Source organism: Phocoena phocoena, chromosome 21, assembly GCF_963924675.1.
Source record: "Phocoena phocoena chromosome 21, mPhoPho1.1, whole genome shotgun sequence".
NCBI classification, from domain to species: Eukaryota; Metazoa; Chordata; class Mammalia; order Artiodactyla; family Phocoenidae; genus Phocoena; species Phocoena phocoena.
The window spans coordinates 23,221,026-23,239,258 of NC_089239.1; positions in this window are offsets into that span (position 1 = coordinate 23,221,026).

Below are 18,233 nucleotides of genomic sequence, written 5' to 3' on the forward strand. Positions count from 1 at the left end.
AACAGAAGGATTTTTTTTTTAACTTTATTTTTGGGTTGCACTGCTCAGCCTGTGGGGTCTTAGTTCCCAGGACCAGGGATCAAGCCCGTGCCCCCTGCATTGGAAGCGCGGAGTCTTAACCACTGGACCACCAGGGAAGTCCCCTAAGGCCTTTTATGTGCATCCTCCAACGTACCTTTAAACTAAGTCCTAGAACTTTAAAGGTAGAATGGACCACATTAGAATTATGTTACCCGTTCAAAGCATTTTAAGATGACACCAACGAGGCCCAGACAGGTAAAGCCCAGGTTGGAAGCCAAATCACACAGTTAATTGGTGAAAAAGCCAGAACTGGAAACTTGGTCTCCCCAGGCCTACTCCAGGCTTACCTAACCCAGGCCAGTTCCTGCCATCTGCCTTCCTGAGTATAAGAGGAATGGAGACTTGAAACACTGTTATTATTCATTTAACAGTGTCTGTAGATAATTCACTGCTACCACCAGACTTGGTGCTATGGGCTCTGTGTCATATAAAGGTGAACAAGGCACAGTCTGTATGTGTGCATGTTGCACAAACAAGTGATCACAATTGAATGTGACAAGTCCTATACCAGAAACACTATAAAGAGCTGTGGGAGCACCTCCAGAGGAAGGAAGGATTATACCTAAGGGAATGAGAAGCAGTTCTACTGGAGGTGGCCTGTCAGTTCAGTTAAATAAACGTGTATCAAGTGCCAGGCACTGCATTGGCATGGGGCTGGAAGATGTCTAGACGCCGCGTATGTGCTGTCAAGGAGCTCAAAGCCAGGCCACAACAAAGGCCCTGCGTCAGCACAGCTCTGGGAACAAGAAACGTGTGTGTGTGCACGTGTGCACATGTCCTGGAGAAGGTGGTGCCTCAGTTAGGTTCTGGAGGATAAATAAGAATTTAAGGGGTTGTAGGTAGAAAGAGGAATAGATACAAAGGCTTTCCAAAGAGAAGCAAAAATACTAGTAATTATAGAGTGTTCACTTGGCACCAAGCGCTATACTAAGTGCTTGGTGCCAAGCACTCTGTGACATATGTCACGAGAGACACCCCTTTTTTAACATAATGGTCCTTTCTTGGATAGGTGACACTCAGCCCCAAAAGAGCCTACCATACTCCAGACACATCTATCCACCCATCCATCCATCCATCTGTATCTATTTATCTATCAGCATCATCTACCTATCGATCCATATCTCTCCCAGTGTTTATTCAGGAATCAGATATAGGATTTTCTTTTCTTCAGAAATTATAGTTTTCTTCTAATAAGTAGAAAACACATTTTCAAAAATATTGGCTTAAGTATTCCTCTATTAGGTTGGCTGAGTGATTATTGAGCGAAAAGAGAGTACCATGTATGGAAGACAGGACTGTGATTCATATTTAAATACCTTGAAAGGAGCTCTCTTGGTGATATGTTTCATCTCGTCACCCTAAACTGTTTAAAGTGACATTCCAGGAATTTGTGGTTTGTCAGAGCAGTAGTGGCTATGAATTGGGAGATTTAGTTCTATAAACTGTGCGGACTCAGTAAAGTTTATGTACAGCTGGAGGGCTCAAATGGTGGACCTGCCAGGAATGCTCCAGAGCAGACACTCCTTAGGGAAGCTGTGTGTACCGTTGTCGTCCGTTGAACTGGGCAATCCTACAGGCTTTCAGGTTGATCAAGGAACTATTTCCTTGGCAAAAACCCACAGAAGCATTATTTTTCCTGCAAGAGCATTATTTCTTCTGTGAAAACAAAAGGACTACAGGATTGTAATCTCTGAAGGAAATGGGGGCGGAGGGGGAAGGCTTTGTAAATATCTACTGTTTAGAATGGAGAATATTTGACTTACTTTAGTCATAAGAGTAAAGAGTGGGATTCCTTTCTCCTTCAACTCTAATATCTTCCAACTTTAGCTGTATCCTCTTGTACTTCTTTCCCTCCAGTCCCAGAAAAAGGTCTTTTCCTCTGCTAGAAGCTTTACCTGTTTTCAAAAACATTTCCCTCCCATCTCTTCCAACATTGAGGTCGGACTCCACCAATAATCCCTGTACCCATTTTTATTTTCAGGACTCCACCAATAATCCCTGTTCCCATTTTATTTTCAGGACTCCACCAATAATCCCTGTTCCCATTTTATTTTCAGGACTCCACCAATAATCCCTGTTCCCATTTTATTTTCAATCTCTTCCATTTTGCTGGCTTCTGACTCAAAGCTTATAGGTTTACACATGCTTTAATTTCTCCCACCTTTATAAGTTAAAGCTACAGACAAAATAAATATTCTTAAACTCTATGTTCCCTTTAGCAAATATATTTCTTCTCTGCTTTATGTTCTTAAATTGAGACATAATTGACACATAACATTATATTGGTTTCAGATGTACAAGATAATTATTCGATATGTATATATTGCAAAATGATCACCGTAATAAGTCTAGTTATCACCATAACAAGTCTAGTCCATCACTATTACTATATTTTGTATATTCTTAGCTGCATAATTTTCCAGATTTTATTTTTTATTTTTTACATCTCTAGAATCAGGATGTGAGGTACATAGTTTGCAAAATGGCCACCACGGTTCCCCTCCTTGTATCCATGTCCTTGGGTAGTTCTTTCCCACATGGATTCTTGACGTGGTCATGTGGCTTGCTTTGGCCAATGGAAGTGCAGCAAACATGATGCAAGCAGAGGTTTGAAAAGCAATTGTACATTGGGACTTGTCCCCTTTGCTGAGTTAGAGCCTTGAGACCACCAATTGAACATGCTTGAACTAGCTAACTGAAGTGGCCGTGTGGAAGAAAACTAAAGGATCCCAGCAAATAGCCTGACAACCATCAAATGTGAGCGAGGCCACCCCTGGACCATCCGGCCCCAGTTTATCCACCAGCTGACCAGCTGCAAGAGAGAACCCAAGAGAGACTAACAGAGGAACTGACTAGCTGAACCTGGCCCAAGTGCCAGCCCACAGAATCATAAGCTAATAAACGATCATTGTTTTAAGCCACTTAGTTTTACGGTGATTTGCTATAAAAGCTAATCAATATAGGATGCATCACCCAACAGATGATGTCTTGCAGTTATAACGCGCAACATTTTTTTTTTCTTTTTCAGGGGTACATAAAGTAATGGTGTGTCTTACAATTGATTTTGATTTAAATTGGACAAAATACAGTACTATACTCATTTGGCAGATGAGAAAGCTAGGGTCCAGAGGGTTTTTTGCCCTAGGTCTGCAACCGGTAAATTGTGGAATTTGAATTCAAGTGGTCTGACTCCAAAACTTTAGCTCTTAACCTGCAAGTAGCTCCACGCAGCTGGAGAGGGGAGTGGCCAGAGAGCTGGCTGGTGAGAAAAGCAACCTTATGAAGGGCATCTCACAAGTTCTGATAAAGAGTTTGAATTTCATTGGTTGACAATGAGAAGCCAGTTGAATTGGAAGATTGGGGTTCTTACAATTTCTATTTGATGGACTAAAAAACAATCTTCATCCCACCTCAAGAAACAGAAAGTCTAGTGTTGTGGGAGTGCAGGATAGAGTCTGGAAGTCCTGTCCTCATCCAACAGCTCTGTGTTGGGGCAGCCCTGAAAAGCCAGGAGAGGGCCTGGAGAGCACCTCTAGGAGAGCTGGTGGACCCTCACCCAGGAGGAAGAGGGGCAAACCCAGAGACGTCACTGCCTGCGCAGCTGTGGTCTAGCTCTCCCTCATAAAGTTAACAGAGTCGGTGGTCCAAGTGCATTTAAAAAATAAAAGAGATGTGGGAGACGGGAGGACTATGGCTTCATTAGGACAACTAAAGACCATGTGATAATCATCAGTAGCTCCAGAACAGTGTCAGTTTGGAGAAGTATCCTCCCTCCCTGTTGCTGGAAGCACAAGAGAGTTGCACTAGCAAATCTGACCAGTAGCACGGTAGCTCTGCAAAAAGTCCTGCCAACTGTGAAGCTAACGTAGCTTAATTTTCAGGTGCCCTCCTTACAGGAGCCCCTTGTAAGACCTGGAAAGGGCTCTAGCAACATGTTCACATAGTTCAATGTTTCTGCAAAATTTGCAAAAGTAAGATAATTTAACTGCAATCAGTTAACACTGTTGCCATTCTCTACTCCAAGTCCCCTCTGTCACCACCCCTCCCTTGGCAGTGCTGAAGTGGTCAGGTCGTTTTTGGCACCCAGCTAAGGGGAACTGGAGTTGGGCATATATTACTGTGGGTTTGGGGAGATATATATGGGATGTTCAGTCACTTGCATGCATATTTATAACCGCAAAGTGTAAGAAAGCCTTCAGGACTATTCTCTCTGCCAACTCACGCAGTATCCTGGCAGAAAAGCTCAGGGCCAGTGCTCATATTTCCTTATCAACCTGTCCTAAGGCATCTGGAAGTATTTGGGCAATAAAAGAGAAACACAGGGTGAAAGGTACATAGCCAGAAGCTATACTACTGAAAATTCTTCTGATCAGCGCTCATTTAAAATGGAAAGCACTGGATCTGGTTCTCATCAACAGCTAATCAAAGCTATCATTAAAAAAAATTCCATCAACCATGCTGAAGGAAAAGAATGAACTTTCCTTCTATTCTCTCCGTAGACAATTATATAATAAAAATATCATATGTGGTCTTCCTTCCCCAAAATCCATACTTATTGTGAGAAAAACCCTGGACAAATCCCAATAGAAGGACATTTTACAAAATAAAATAACCAGTATTTCTCAAAACTGTCAAGGTCAAAAACAAGGATCATCTGAGAAACTGTCACAGCCAAGAGGAGTCTAAGGAGATACAACCACAAAATGTAGTATAGTGTCTGGTCAGAAACAGGAAAAGGACATTAGGTAAAAAATAAGGGAATCTGAATGAGGTATAAACTTTAGTTATAAAAAAGTATCAATGGTGGCTCATTAATGTTAACAAATGTGCCATACTGGGGACTTCCCTGGTGGTCCAGTGGTTAAGATTCCACGCTCCCAATACAGGGGGCCCAGGTTTGATCCTTGGTTGGGGAGCTAGATCTTACATGCTGCAACTAAAAGATCCCATGTGCCACAACTAAAGATCCTGCACCCCGCAACAAAGATCCTATGTGCTACAACTAAGACCTGGCATGGCCAAAAAAAAATTCATTAAAACAAACATCTTGTTTAATTCATTAAAACAAGATGGCAGAGTAGAAGGACATGTGCTCACTCCCTCTTGCGGGAGCACCAGAATCACAACTAACTGCTGAACAATCATTGACAGGAAGACGCTGGACTCATCAAAAAAGATACCCCACATCCAAAGACAAAGGAGAAGCCTCAATGAGATGGTAGGAAGGGCACAATCACAATAAAATCAAATCCCATAACTGCTGGGTGGGTGACTCACAAACTGGAGAACACTTATACCACAGAAGTCCACCCACTGGAGTGAAGGGTCTGAGCCCCACGTCAGGCATCCCAACCTGGGGGCCTGGCAACAGGAGGAGGAATTCCCAGAGAATCAGACATGGAAGCCTAGCGGGATTTGATTGCAGGACTTCGACAGGACTGGGGGAAACAGGGACTCTACTCTTGAAGGGCACACACAAAGTAGTGTGTGGATTGGGAACAAGGGGAAGGAGCAGTGACCCCAGGGGAGACTTAACCAGACCTACCTGCTAGTGTTGGAGGGTCTCCCGGAGAGGCAGGGGCCAGCTGTGGCTCACCGTGGGGACAAGGACACTGGCAGCAGAAGTTCTGGGAAGTACTCCTTGGCGTGAGCCTTCCCAGAGTCTGCCATTAGCTCCACCAAGGGCCTGCAGGCTCCAGTGCTGGGTCACCTCAGGCCAAACAATGAACATGGAGGGAATTCAGCCCTACCCATCACTAGACAAGCGAATTAAAGTTTTACTAAGCTCTGCCCACCAGAGCTCTACCCACCAACAGTCCCTTCCATCAGGAAACTTACACAAGCCTCTTAGATAGCCTAATGCACCAGAGGGCAGACAGCAGAAGCAAGAAGAACTACAATCGGGCAGCCTGTGGAACAAAAACCACATTCACAGAAAGATAGACAAAATGAAAAGGCAGAGGACGATGTACCAAATGAAGGAACAAGATAAAATCCCAGAAAAACAACTAAATGAAGTGGAGATAGGCAACCTTCCAGAAAAAGAATTCAGAATAATGATAGTATCCAGGACCTCAGAAAAAGAATGGAGGCAAAGATCGAGAAGATGCAAGAAATGTTTAACAAAGACCTAGAAGAATTAAAGAACAAACAGAGATGAACAATACAATAACTGAAATGAAAACTACACTAGAGGGAATCAATACCAGAATAACTGAGGCAGAAGAACAGATAAGTGACCCGAAAGACAGAATGGTGGAAATCACTGCCAAGGAACAGAATAAAGAAAAGAGAATGAAAAGAAATGAAGACAGCCTAAGAGACCTCTGAGACAACATTAAATGCAGTAACATTCGCATTATAGGGGTCCCAGAAGGAGAAGAAAAAGAGAAAGAACCTGAGAAAATATTTGAAGAAATTATGGTCAAAAAATTCCCCAACATGGGAAAGGAAATAGCCACCCAAGTCCAGGAAGCACAGAGGGTCCCAGGCAGGATAAACCCAAGGAGGAACATGCCAAGACACATAGTAATCAAACTGACAAAAATTAAAGACAAAGAAAAATTATTAAAAGCAACAAGGGAAAAATGACAAATAACATACAAGGGAACTCCCATAAGGTTAACAGCTGATTTCTCAGCAGAAACTCTACAAGCCAGAAGGGAGTGGCACGATATATTTAAAGTGATGAAAGGGAAGAACCTATAACCAAGAATACCCAGCAAGGGTCTCATTCAGATTTGACGGAGAAATCAAAAGCTTTCCAGACAAGCAAAAGCTAAGAGAATTCAGCACCACCAAACCAGCTCTACAACAAATGCTAAAGGAACTTCTCTAAGTGAGAAACACAAGAGAAGAAAAGGACATACAAAAACAAACCCAGGGCTTCCCTGGTGGCGCAGTGGTTGAGGGTCCGCCTGCCGGTGCAGGGGACACGGGTTCGTGCCCCGGTCTGGGAGGATCCCACATGCTGCGGAGCGGCTGGGCCCGTGAGCCATGGCCGCTGGGCCTGCGCGTCCGGAGCCTGTCCTCCGCAACGGGAGAGGCCACGACAGTGAGAGGCCCGCGTAACGCATAAAAAAAAAAAAAACAAACAAACAAAAAAAACAAACCCAGAACAATTCAGAAAATGGTAATTCAGAACACACATATCAATAATTACCTTAAATGTCAATGGATTAAATGCTTCAACCAAAAGACACAGGCTCACTGAATGGGTACAACAACAAGACCCATATATATGCTGTCTACAAGAGACCCACTTCAGATCTACGGACACATACAGACTGAAAGTGAGGGGATGCAAAAAGATATTCCATGCAAATGGAAGTCAAAAGAAAGCTGGAGTAGCAATACTCGTATCAGATAGAATAGACTTTAAAATAAAGGGTGTTACAAGAGACAAGGAAGGACACTACATAATGATCAAGCAATCAATCCAAGAAGAAGATATAACAATTGTAAATATTTATGCACCCAACATAGGAGCACCTCAACACATAAGGCAAATGCTAACAGCTATAAAAGAGGAAATCGACGATATCACAATAATAGTGGGGGATTTTAACACCTCACTTACAGTGATGGACAGATCATCCATACAGAAAATTAATAAGGAAACAAAAGCTTTAAATGACACAATAGACCAGATAGATTTAATTGATATTTATAGGACATTCCATCCCCAAACAGCAGATGACACTTTCTTCCCAAGTGCACATGGAACATTCTCCAGGATAGATCACATCTTGGGTCACAAATCAAGCCTTGGTAAATTTAAGAAAATTGAAATCATTTCAAGCATCTTTTCCAACCACAACGCTATGAGATTAGAAATGAATTACAGGGAAAAAAACATAAAAAACACAAACACATGGAGGCTAAACAATACATTACTAAATAACCAAGAGATCACTAAAGAAATCAAAGAGGAAATCAAAAACTACCTAGAGACAAATGACAATGAAAATATGACCATCCAAAACCTATGAGATGCAGCAAAAGCAGTTCTAAGAGGGAAGTTTATAGCAATACAATCCTACCTCAAGAGACAAGAGAAACCTCAAGTAAACTATCTAATCTAACACCTAAAGGAACTAGAGAAAGAAGAACTAACAAAACCCAAAGTTAGTAGAAGGAAAGAAATCATAAATATTGGAGCAGAAATAAATGAAATAGAAACAAAGAAAACAATAGCAAAGATCAATTAAACTAAAAGCTGGTTCTTTGAGAAGATAAACAAAGTTGATAAAGCTTTAGCCAGACTCATCAGGAAGAGAGGGAGAGAACTCAAATCAATAAATTTAGAAATGAAAAAGGAGAAGTTACAACGGACACCATAGAAATACAAAGCATCATAAGAGACTACTACAAGCAAACACTATGCCAATAAAACTGACAGCCTGGAAGAAATGGACAAATTCTTAGAAAGGTAAAACCTTCCAAGACTGAAGCAGGAAGAAACAGAAAATATGAACAGACCACTCACAAGTGATGAAATTGAAACTATGATTAAAAATCTTCCAACAAATGAAAATCCAGGACCAGATGGCTTCACAGGTGAATTCTGTCAAACATTTAGAGAAGAGCTAACACCCATCTTTTTCAAACTTTTCCAAAAAATTGAGGAGGAAGGAACACTCCAAAACTCATTCTATGAGGCCACCATCACCCTGATACCAAAACCAGACAAAGATACTACAAAAAAAGAAAATTACAGTCCAATGTCACTGATGAATATAGATGCAAAAATCCTCAACAAAATACTAGCAAACAGAATCCAACAACACATTAAAAGGATCATACACCTTGATCAAGTGGGATTTATCCAAGGGATGCAAGGGTTCTTCAATATACACACCTATGGTCAACTAATCTATGACAAAGGAGCTAAGGGTATACAATGGAGAAAAGACAGTCTCTTCAATAAGTGGTGCCAGGAAAACTGAACAGGTAAATATAAAAGAATGAAATTAGAACACTCCCTAATACCATACACAAAAATAAACTCAAAATGGATTCAAGACCTAAATGTAAGACTGGACACTATAAAACTCTTAGAGGAAAACGGGAAGAACACTCTTTGACATAAATCACAGCAAGATCTTTTTTGACCCATCTCCTAGAGTAATGGAAGTAAAAACAAAAATAAACAAATGGGACCTAATGATACCTAAAAGCTTTTGCAAAGCAAAGGAAACTATAAATAAGTCTAAAAGACAACCCTTAGAATGGGTGAAAATATTTGTAAACGAATCAACAGACAAAGGATTAATCTCCAAAATATGTAAACAGCTCATACAGCTCAATATTAAAAAAACAAAAAACCCAATCAAAAAATGGGCAGAAGACCTAAATAGACATTTCTCCGAAGACATACAGATGGCCAAGAGGCACATGAAAAGCTGCTGAATATCACTAATTATTAGAGAAATGCAAATCAAAACTACAATTAGGTATCACCTCATGCCAGTTAGAATGGGCATCATCAGAAAATCTACAAACAACAAATGCTGGAGAGGGTGTGGAGAAAAGGGAACCTTCCTGCACTGTTGGTGGGAATGTGAATTGATACAGCCACTATGGAGAACAGCATGGAGGTTCCTTATAAAACTAAAAATAGAATTACCATATGACCCAGCAATCCCACTACTGGGCATATACACAGAGGAAACCATAATTCAAAAAGACACATGCACCCCAATGGTCATTGCAACACTATTTACAATAGCCAGGTCATGGCAGCAACCTAAATGCCCATCGACAGAGGAATGGATAAAGAAGATGTGGTACATATATACAATGGAATATTACTCAGCCGTAAAAGGGAACGAAATTGGGTCATTTGTCGAGACGTGGATGGATCTAGAGACTGTCATACAGAGTGAAGTAAGTCAGAAAGAGAATAACAAAAATCATATATTAACGCATATATGTGGAATCTAGAAAAATGGTACAGATTAACCGGTTTGCAGGGCAGAAACAGAGGCACATGTAGAGAAGTAACATATGGACACCAAGGGGGGAAAGTGGTGGGGTGTGTGTGTGTGATGAATTGGGAGATTGGGATTGACATATATAATATGTATAAAATGGATAACTAATGAGAACCTGCTGCATAAAAAGATAAATTCTAAAATTCAATAAATAAATATTTTTTTAAAAAAATGAAGATTAAAAACAGTAAAAAAATAAGAGAGAGATAACTAATAAGAACCTGCTGTATAAAAAAATAAATAAAATTAAATTAAAAAAAAAAAGACACATGCACTCCAATGTTCATTGCAGCAGTATTTACAATAGCCAGGTCATGGCAGCAACCTAAATGCCCATCGACAGATGAATGGATAAAGAACATGTGGTACATATATACAATGGAATACTACTCAGCCATAAAAAGAACAAAACTGGGTCATTTGTGGAGAAGTGTATGGACCTAGAGACTGTCATACAGAGTAAAGTAAGTCAGAAGGAGAAAGACAAATATCGTATATTAATACATATATGTGGAATCTAGAAAAATGATACAGATGAACCGATTTGCAAGGCAGAAACAGAGGCACAGATGTAGAGAACAAACGTATGGACACCAAGGAGGAGAGCGGGGGGTGGGGTGGGATGAACTGGGAGATTGGGATGGACATATATACACTAATATGTATGAACTAGATAACTAATAAGAACCTGCTGCATAAAAAATAAAAAATAAAATTCAAGAATAAAAAAAGAAAGAAAGCAAAAACTAAAAGCAAATATACCATACTAATGTTAGATATTAATAATAGCAGAAATTGGGTGTGGGGTTTATGGAAATTCTGCAATTTTTCTGTAAATCTAAAACTGTTCTAAAAAATAAATTTTAGGACTTCCCTGGTGGCACAGTGGTTAAGAACCCACCTGCCAATGCAGGGGACACAGATTTGAGCCCTGGTCCGGGAAGATCCCACATGCCACGGAGCAACTAAGCCCATGCGCCACAACTATTGAGCCTGTGCTCTAGAGTCCGTGAGCCACAACTACTGAGCCCATGTGCCACAACTACTGAAGTCCATGTGCCTAGAGCCCGTGCTCTGCAACAAGAGAAGCCACCGCAATGAGAAGCCTGCGCACCGCAACGAAGAGTAGCCCCCGCTCACCACAACTAGAGAAAGCCCGCGCGCAGCAACGAAGACCCAACACAGACAAAAATAAATAACTAATAAACAAATAAACTTTAAAAAAATCTCATATAAAGAAGCAATTAATGAGTATGCAGCCAAAATGGTAGGGGTAAAAACTTATTATAGAGGTCGGAAAAAATTAATAAAATGTTTAGATTTCTCCTAGTTTTTGTGAAGTGTATGGTGTTATAAAGTTTTAAATTTATTTTTATTTCTTGTTTCAATCTATAGAAACTTTCTCTTTTGTATTCAACTTTGTAATTTTCTTAAGGAGGCCCCCTAAATTACATAAACTTCCAGTTCCACAAAACCTGGATCCATGCTTGTTTGATCATGTGTGAATAGTTAGAAAAGTATGTCCAGTTCAACAACTGAGTACGTACTGTGTGTAAATAGTATGCTAGGACTTGCATAGGCGTGTGGGGTGGTGGTGGTTTATGAAGATTAATAGGATACAGTGCCTGCTCTCCAGACACTTACAGTTTCATGGGGGAGGCGGTTATATGTCTAACGTAGATGTCTACTGATGCCAACCCTTTCTTTAACCATCCACCTCCCAAGGTCTGGAAGTAAAAGCACATTGGCCATTATTACTTACTTAATTTTTTTATTTTAGCTGTGCCGGGTCTTAGTTGCATCACGCAGGATCTTCATTGCGGCATGCGAGATTTTTTAGTTGCGGCATACAAACTCTTAGTTGTGGCATGCATGCGAGATGTAGTTCCCCGACCAGGGATCAAACCTGGGCCCCCTGCATTGGGAGCGCATAGTCTTACCCACTGGACCACCAGGGAAGTCCCAGCCATTTTTTTTAATTGTTCATACATTTAAAAAAATTTTTTATTGGAATATAGTTGCTTTACAATCCAGCCATTATTAACTGATGTGGCTTAGTTCAGAGGACCACGCTCAAAAGCAACAGATATAGACGATTAATAATCATCACAACTTCACAGGGGGCAACTGTACGTGAGGGCTTTGGAGACAAGGCCATTGTCAACCTGCCCCTCAGCTTGTCTCCAAAGGAGGACTTTGACTCACTTTAGCTTCTCTAGAAGATTGATGTAGATTTAGATCTAGCTGGAATTAGCCACAAAATTCTAATCAAGCCAAAATGTAATGGGGGTGAGAACAACTGAGAAGACTCAAGCTTCTGTTAGGAAATTCGTTGCACTGAAACATCCAGTTGGCTCTTGGTCGCTCAGGTAGAGAGTCTTTTGGAAGAAATAAAGTAGAAAAGCGGTTTGAGACTGGATTCCTACTTCTACGCGAGTCACAAAATGGAACCCCCAGCTGTGGAGTCTGGAACTTTCATTTAATGAGAAGACTGAGGCCAGAGGATGGCAGTCCTTGTGACACCCTTCTAAGGTCCGTACTCTTAATCTCGTTTTACAGAGGATGGAATGGGGCTTTATGCAGGTTGGCCCAATCCCAAAGCCTGTGTTCTCAACTTCTGTGCAATACTGCCACCCATCATGTCTGTATCTGATGGTCACAGGACAACCCCATAAACTGTGAAAGTTTTTGAAATGATTACAGAGCAAAGGTTTTTTAAAAAGTCTTTGTGACCACCTAGAAGGGTGGGATAGGGAGGGTGGGAGGGAGACGCAAGAGGGTGGGGATATGGGGATATATGTATATGTATAGCTGATTCACTTTGTTATACAGCAGAAACTAATACAACATTGTAAAGCAATTATACTCCAATAAAGATGTTAAAAAGAAGTGTTAGTGCCGAAAAGGACCTGAGAAATTATTTCTTCTAGCCCCCTTAATTCCTGAGGGGAAACCTGCACTTCTGGGGAGTGAAGTTGCTTCCCAGCGTCACAGAGTAGCTTCTGCCAGCAGGCTAGGAATCGAGATGCAATCCCCGGTTGTGTGCCAGGCCCGGTCTAGAGCCTGAATTAAGGGCTAGAACCCAGGGACAGGCATGCTCATTAGGAGAAAAGTGTCCCTGGAGAGGGAAGGGATAAGAGGAGGCAGCCAATGACAACTGTGACATGTTATGGGTGGAATTGAGGGCGCCCCCCCATTTATACGTTGAAGTATTAATCCCTAGGACCTCAGAATGTGACCTTATCTGGAGATAGAGTCTTTACAGAGGTAATCATGTTAAAGTGAGGTCATTATTGTGGACCCTAATCCAGTTGGACTGGTGTCCTTATATGGAGAAATCTGGACACAGGCACATATGGAGGTAAAGCCACACAAAGAGACATAGGGAGAGAAGAGGACAGCTCTAGAGAGAGGCCTGGAACAGAGTCTCCCCCACACAGCCTTCAGAGGGAACCAACTCTGCTCTCACCTTGATTTTGAACATCTAGCCTCCAGAACTGTAAGACGATACTTTTCTGTTGCTTAAGCCACCCAGTTTGTGGCACTTAGTTATGGTTGCCCCAGCAAACTACTGCACCACAGACCTTGGGAAGCATCTGAGGAGGCACCGGGGCTGAAGGACCGGCAGGAGAAGTCAGGGGGCAAAGGAGGGGCTGATATGATGAAATTATGGGTGCGGAGAAGGAGACACAGGCAGAGATCTAAATCCAGGATTAGCAAGTGGAACATACAAACGAAAGTGGAGTCCATTTTTTTCTTTTAAGTGGAGAGCCAAGATCTAGCCGATCTAGATGAGAAGGGGGCCTAGGAGAAGTGAGCTGTTACAGAGGCCGCTGGGGTGTGGGCTGCCTCACCATCAGCTTCTGGAGCAATGAGAGAAGCCCAGGGGGAAGTCCTTAGGAGATTATCGTGGAGTCAGCTGCAGTCCGCTTTGAGGTCTCCGTGAGCACAAGTTCACCAGAATGTTAAGTACAAGTACACTTGCACGGCCTGACTATTATGGACGTGCTCTGGAGGCCGACTGCCTGAGTTCCCAGTGACTTTTGCCCTCACTAGCATTCAACCTCTCTGGGCCTCAGTTTCTGAATCTGTGAAAAGGGAATAATGACTGCACCCACCTCATAGGGTTATGATGAAGATTCAATAAAATAATGTGTGTGAAATGTTTCAGTAAAAGTTATCTGTCATTATTAGAGGTGTTTATTACAACAATAACTCTTCTCCTGCCTCCAATTCCAAGCAGTACTAGATAAAAGCCCTCCACGCACTGCGGGGCACAAGCGCCACTGTAACCTGGACCACCGGTATTAGAGGTTAAGGATACTGGCAGGCCACAGGTGCTAAGAGGAAAAATAACATTTGGGCTCCGAGCCTGAAAAAAATTGCGTTGGCTTCTGAAAGCCCCAAATCGGCATCGCATGCTCACAGACAGAAGTCCTCAAAATAGCACAGCCAGGACTGAGCAGTGGACAGGCCACAAGAATTTTCAGGTGAACACTGCCCTTGAGCCATGTCGAGCATGCGCTCTGCTCCACCTATACCTGGGCTCATCTGTCCGGGTTGCTTCATGTCCAGGGCTCTGCAGAAATCCAGACCAGAGCCTTCCCAGCCAGGGAGTGTGGCGAAACTCTATGTGGGGGCCGTAGTGAAACCAGGTTAAAAGGGGTTACGCACGTCGCTGCCAACTTAAATAGGAAAGGAAAGTCCTCGGGCCCCCAGGGCCCCTCCCTGCAAAAGCCCCTCCCGCCAAGGAGTCAGCGGGGCACGCGGTTGCGGGTGGAAAACGCAAAACGGCGTTTCCCGGCCGCCGCAGCACCGCAGCCTTCCGGGCTGAGCCACCACAATTTACCCCTTGCCCTTCCTCGAACTCATTATGAAATCCACGGCAGTTCGGATGACTAGAGATACGTGCGCCCTGGGACACTCCGTGCCCTCCCGGCATGCGCGCGACCAGACGGGAAGGCGAGCGCGCGGCGGGCGGGGCGGGGCCTGAGGGCGGGGCGGGCGCGGCACGAGCACCCGCCGCAGCCTGGCTCCAAGGCGGCGGGGCCTGGGGCGTAGCCAGCCACGCATTGGCGGCGGCCCCCTTAAATAGGATCCGAAGTCGGCTTGGGGTCAGCAGTGGGCTGCGGTGACAGCCGGCGGTGCACTGCCGAGCCTGTGGAGGAGGTGAGTGCTCCTGCCGCGGGGAGCCGCATCCGTGCCCGCTGCGGCGCCGGCGTCTCGGCGGGGCGCGGGGCTGAGGCTGCCCTGCCGGCCAGAGCCCAGGAGGTTGCGGCCGCAGCGGAGGCACGCGAACAGGGCCTCGGCTCGCAGGGACGTTCCGCTTTTCCGCCCTCTGCCCTGCGGCTCCTCGGGTTCCCGCCGCAGCGGAGGCCTCCGGGCCGCCCTAGCCGCCGCCGCTTCCCGTGCCGGAGCCGGGGATGCCGGCCCGCAGCTCCCCGCGGGCGGCGCGGGCTTGGGGCTGGTGCACGGCGTGGTGCGTGTGACGCGCGCCGCCGGACCGGGTTCTTGTTTGTGTGGCGGCGGGGACCGGCCCGGCGGGAAGCCGGACCCGGAGCTGCAGATACCAGGCGATGATCCCGCGGGGCCGTGACGGTGCTCTCTGGGCCGCGGCCTCCTTCCTGCCCCCGTGGCGGGGTTTCACGCGCTCTCGGACCGCGCGTGGAAGCATCGGAGCAGGCGGTCTCCCAGCCTCGGCGTGACGGTGGCCCCTGCGCGCAGCGCCCGCGGGAGGGTCAAAGGCAGCATCAAAAGTCTGTTGCCACCATGTGGAAATTCTCGCGGTGCCTGCAGAGGAGTGCCCATATCCGCTGCACGTGGCCGTGATGGAGTCATAAAGAGCCTGGCATGTTTTGAAATTAGGAAGCAAAAATCATGTTATCTATTACCTTGTAGCCTAGACGGTGACTTGAATGAACACGTGCACGAGAACCGAGAGACAGATGCTCATGCTAATCGGTGTGTACGTTAGAATTGCAGACTCCTTCCCCACCCCACTCACTTTCAAGGTTATGGAGCTTAACTAAGACCATTATAAAAGTGCCCTTGCCTTTGAAAGTTCAGACTTTTAAGCTTCTTGTTGATGCAGGAATATACAGAGTGCCCTAACTGTTAATATTCTTACTTTTATTTTTGACCTTTGCTTAGCATAAGAGAAACTGGTTAAATTTCAGTTTCTGACACAGATTTCACCTGTGATTATCTCAATGTAAACAATTATTTGCTTAACACTTAACAAACAAAAAGCCAGTCAAAACCTCTGGTTTGATGCAGCGTTTTCAGTTGGAGGTGGCAGGTTAGATTGGCTTCAAACTTAAGGTCTGAGTTGACAGTCTGGTTGGGTGGGCTTGAGAAGGTGGGACTTTCACCTTCGCTTGCCATCAGGGTAGAGCCAGTCCTGGGAGACTTTTTTTCTTATTCTGACTCAACTGGGAGAATCGCTTCCTAGTATGAAACTTGACTCCTCATTTGGAAAAAACTGCATTAGACCAAAGTCTTTCACAGCTAAAATTCTGTGACTAGAAAAAGCAAACCCTGAAGAGTAGCACACTTCATACCTCCCTCCCCCACCTAAAATAAGATAGACGCATCATAGACCATGTGTTACAGATTTCTGTTTTCTGCATTTGCTGTAAAATGAAAAGACTCTTATTAAATCGCCCTTCTCTCACAATTATAAGCATGTTGACCTATTTCCTTCCCGTCTCTGTTATGCATAATTTAGCAGTATTTTTATTATCGTTGTGGGCAGCCTGACTAAAAAGAATCTCTGGGCTTTTGAATTTGGGGCATTTAAGAGATAGATACTTGTGACAAAGGCAGGTAGAGACAGGTGTCTGTTTATATCACAAAGATCAAGTGTTCATAACTGTCTCTGCTTCTGGTTGAGCTTTGGAATAGCTGACAGTGTACCGCATGCCACAGTGTCCTGCTTGATATCCAGGGCTGGTTACATCTTTGGTTTTTGATGTAGCTGTCTTGTGGAAGTTTGGAGGAGGGCCTGGGGAAGGATCATGTTTTGTCATTACAGCTGGGGATTTCTCCTCTCTCCCTTCAAGTTTCACTTTTCTGGAAAGAGGGAGACTGTAGGAATAGTAGTAATTTCTAGATGTGATACTCAGTAACCTTGGGGGAATAGATAATTTTTTAAGGTCGGTTGCTGAATTTATTGTGCAAATTTGCCACCTATGTCCATTATTCTTTTGCATTTAGTATCTGTTATAACCAAATTCTGTCAGTGTTGACAGAATTAATCACGTTTTGTGAACAGTATTGTTTGGATGATGCAATGTGTTAGACTCCCTGTCTTAGAAAATACAGAAGAACATCCTTTAAGGCAGCTCAGAGCTGTAGTTATCCTAAGTCCTCTTCAAGCTCTGCTGTCTGACAGGCTGTGGTCAGTCAGGAGGGAGATCAAAGATGCCAGAGTTTTTATTGAAGGTTATAGATCCAACTTGATGTGCAGACAAACACATTAGAGTCACTTTGCTTTGACGCTCCTGCCTGGAGGCCAAGTCTCAGGGAACAGAGAAGGTGCCAGGGGTTGAGTTTGAGTTTCAACGTTCTAGTACTTAAAGGAGCTTTGGAGAGCTTTTAAACAAGCACAAGCCCCGAAGTCATAGCTGTACGTGATGAACTAGAAGGTAGAGGCAAACTTACCAGTGCTTGTGTCCGCAACTCCATGCCATTTCCTCGCCCTTTCCTCATCTAAAATGCTGAATGCCAGCTCTTAAGAAATCCTAGTTTGTGTAAGCTCGAGGTGATACATAATTTGTACCACAGTGACAAGAGAAAAGGGTCACATAATTTGAGTTTGGTTCATTTTTCTGCTTTCTCACATCCTAACATTTAGAATTTCTTGACTGTGTTGGAGGTGACACAGTTATTAGTCATAACTTTTGTGGAATCAAGAGGGAAGGAGAAATATGACAGAGCCTTCCCTGAAATTTGGCCGGCTTGGAGGGATGGCACTTTCTTTGGCCAAAAACTTAGCTGGGGGTGAGGACTCTGTTTCCCTGCTGCAGAAGAATACATTTGGCTGGAGGCCAGTGTCTTGTCTCTAGAATCTAAGATTTCAGGACTGGTGCCTCCATGTAGTTTTCAAGTTTTAAATAAAATGTGAAAGCTGTCTAATATCTAAGTCAAAACCATTTG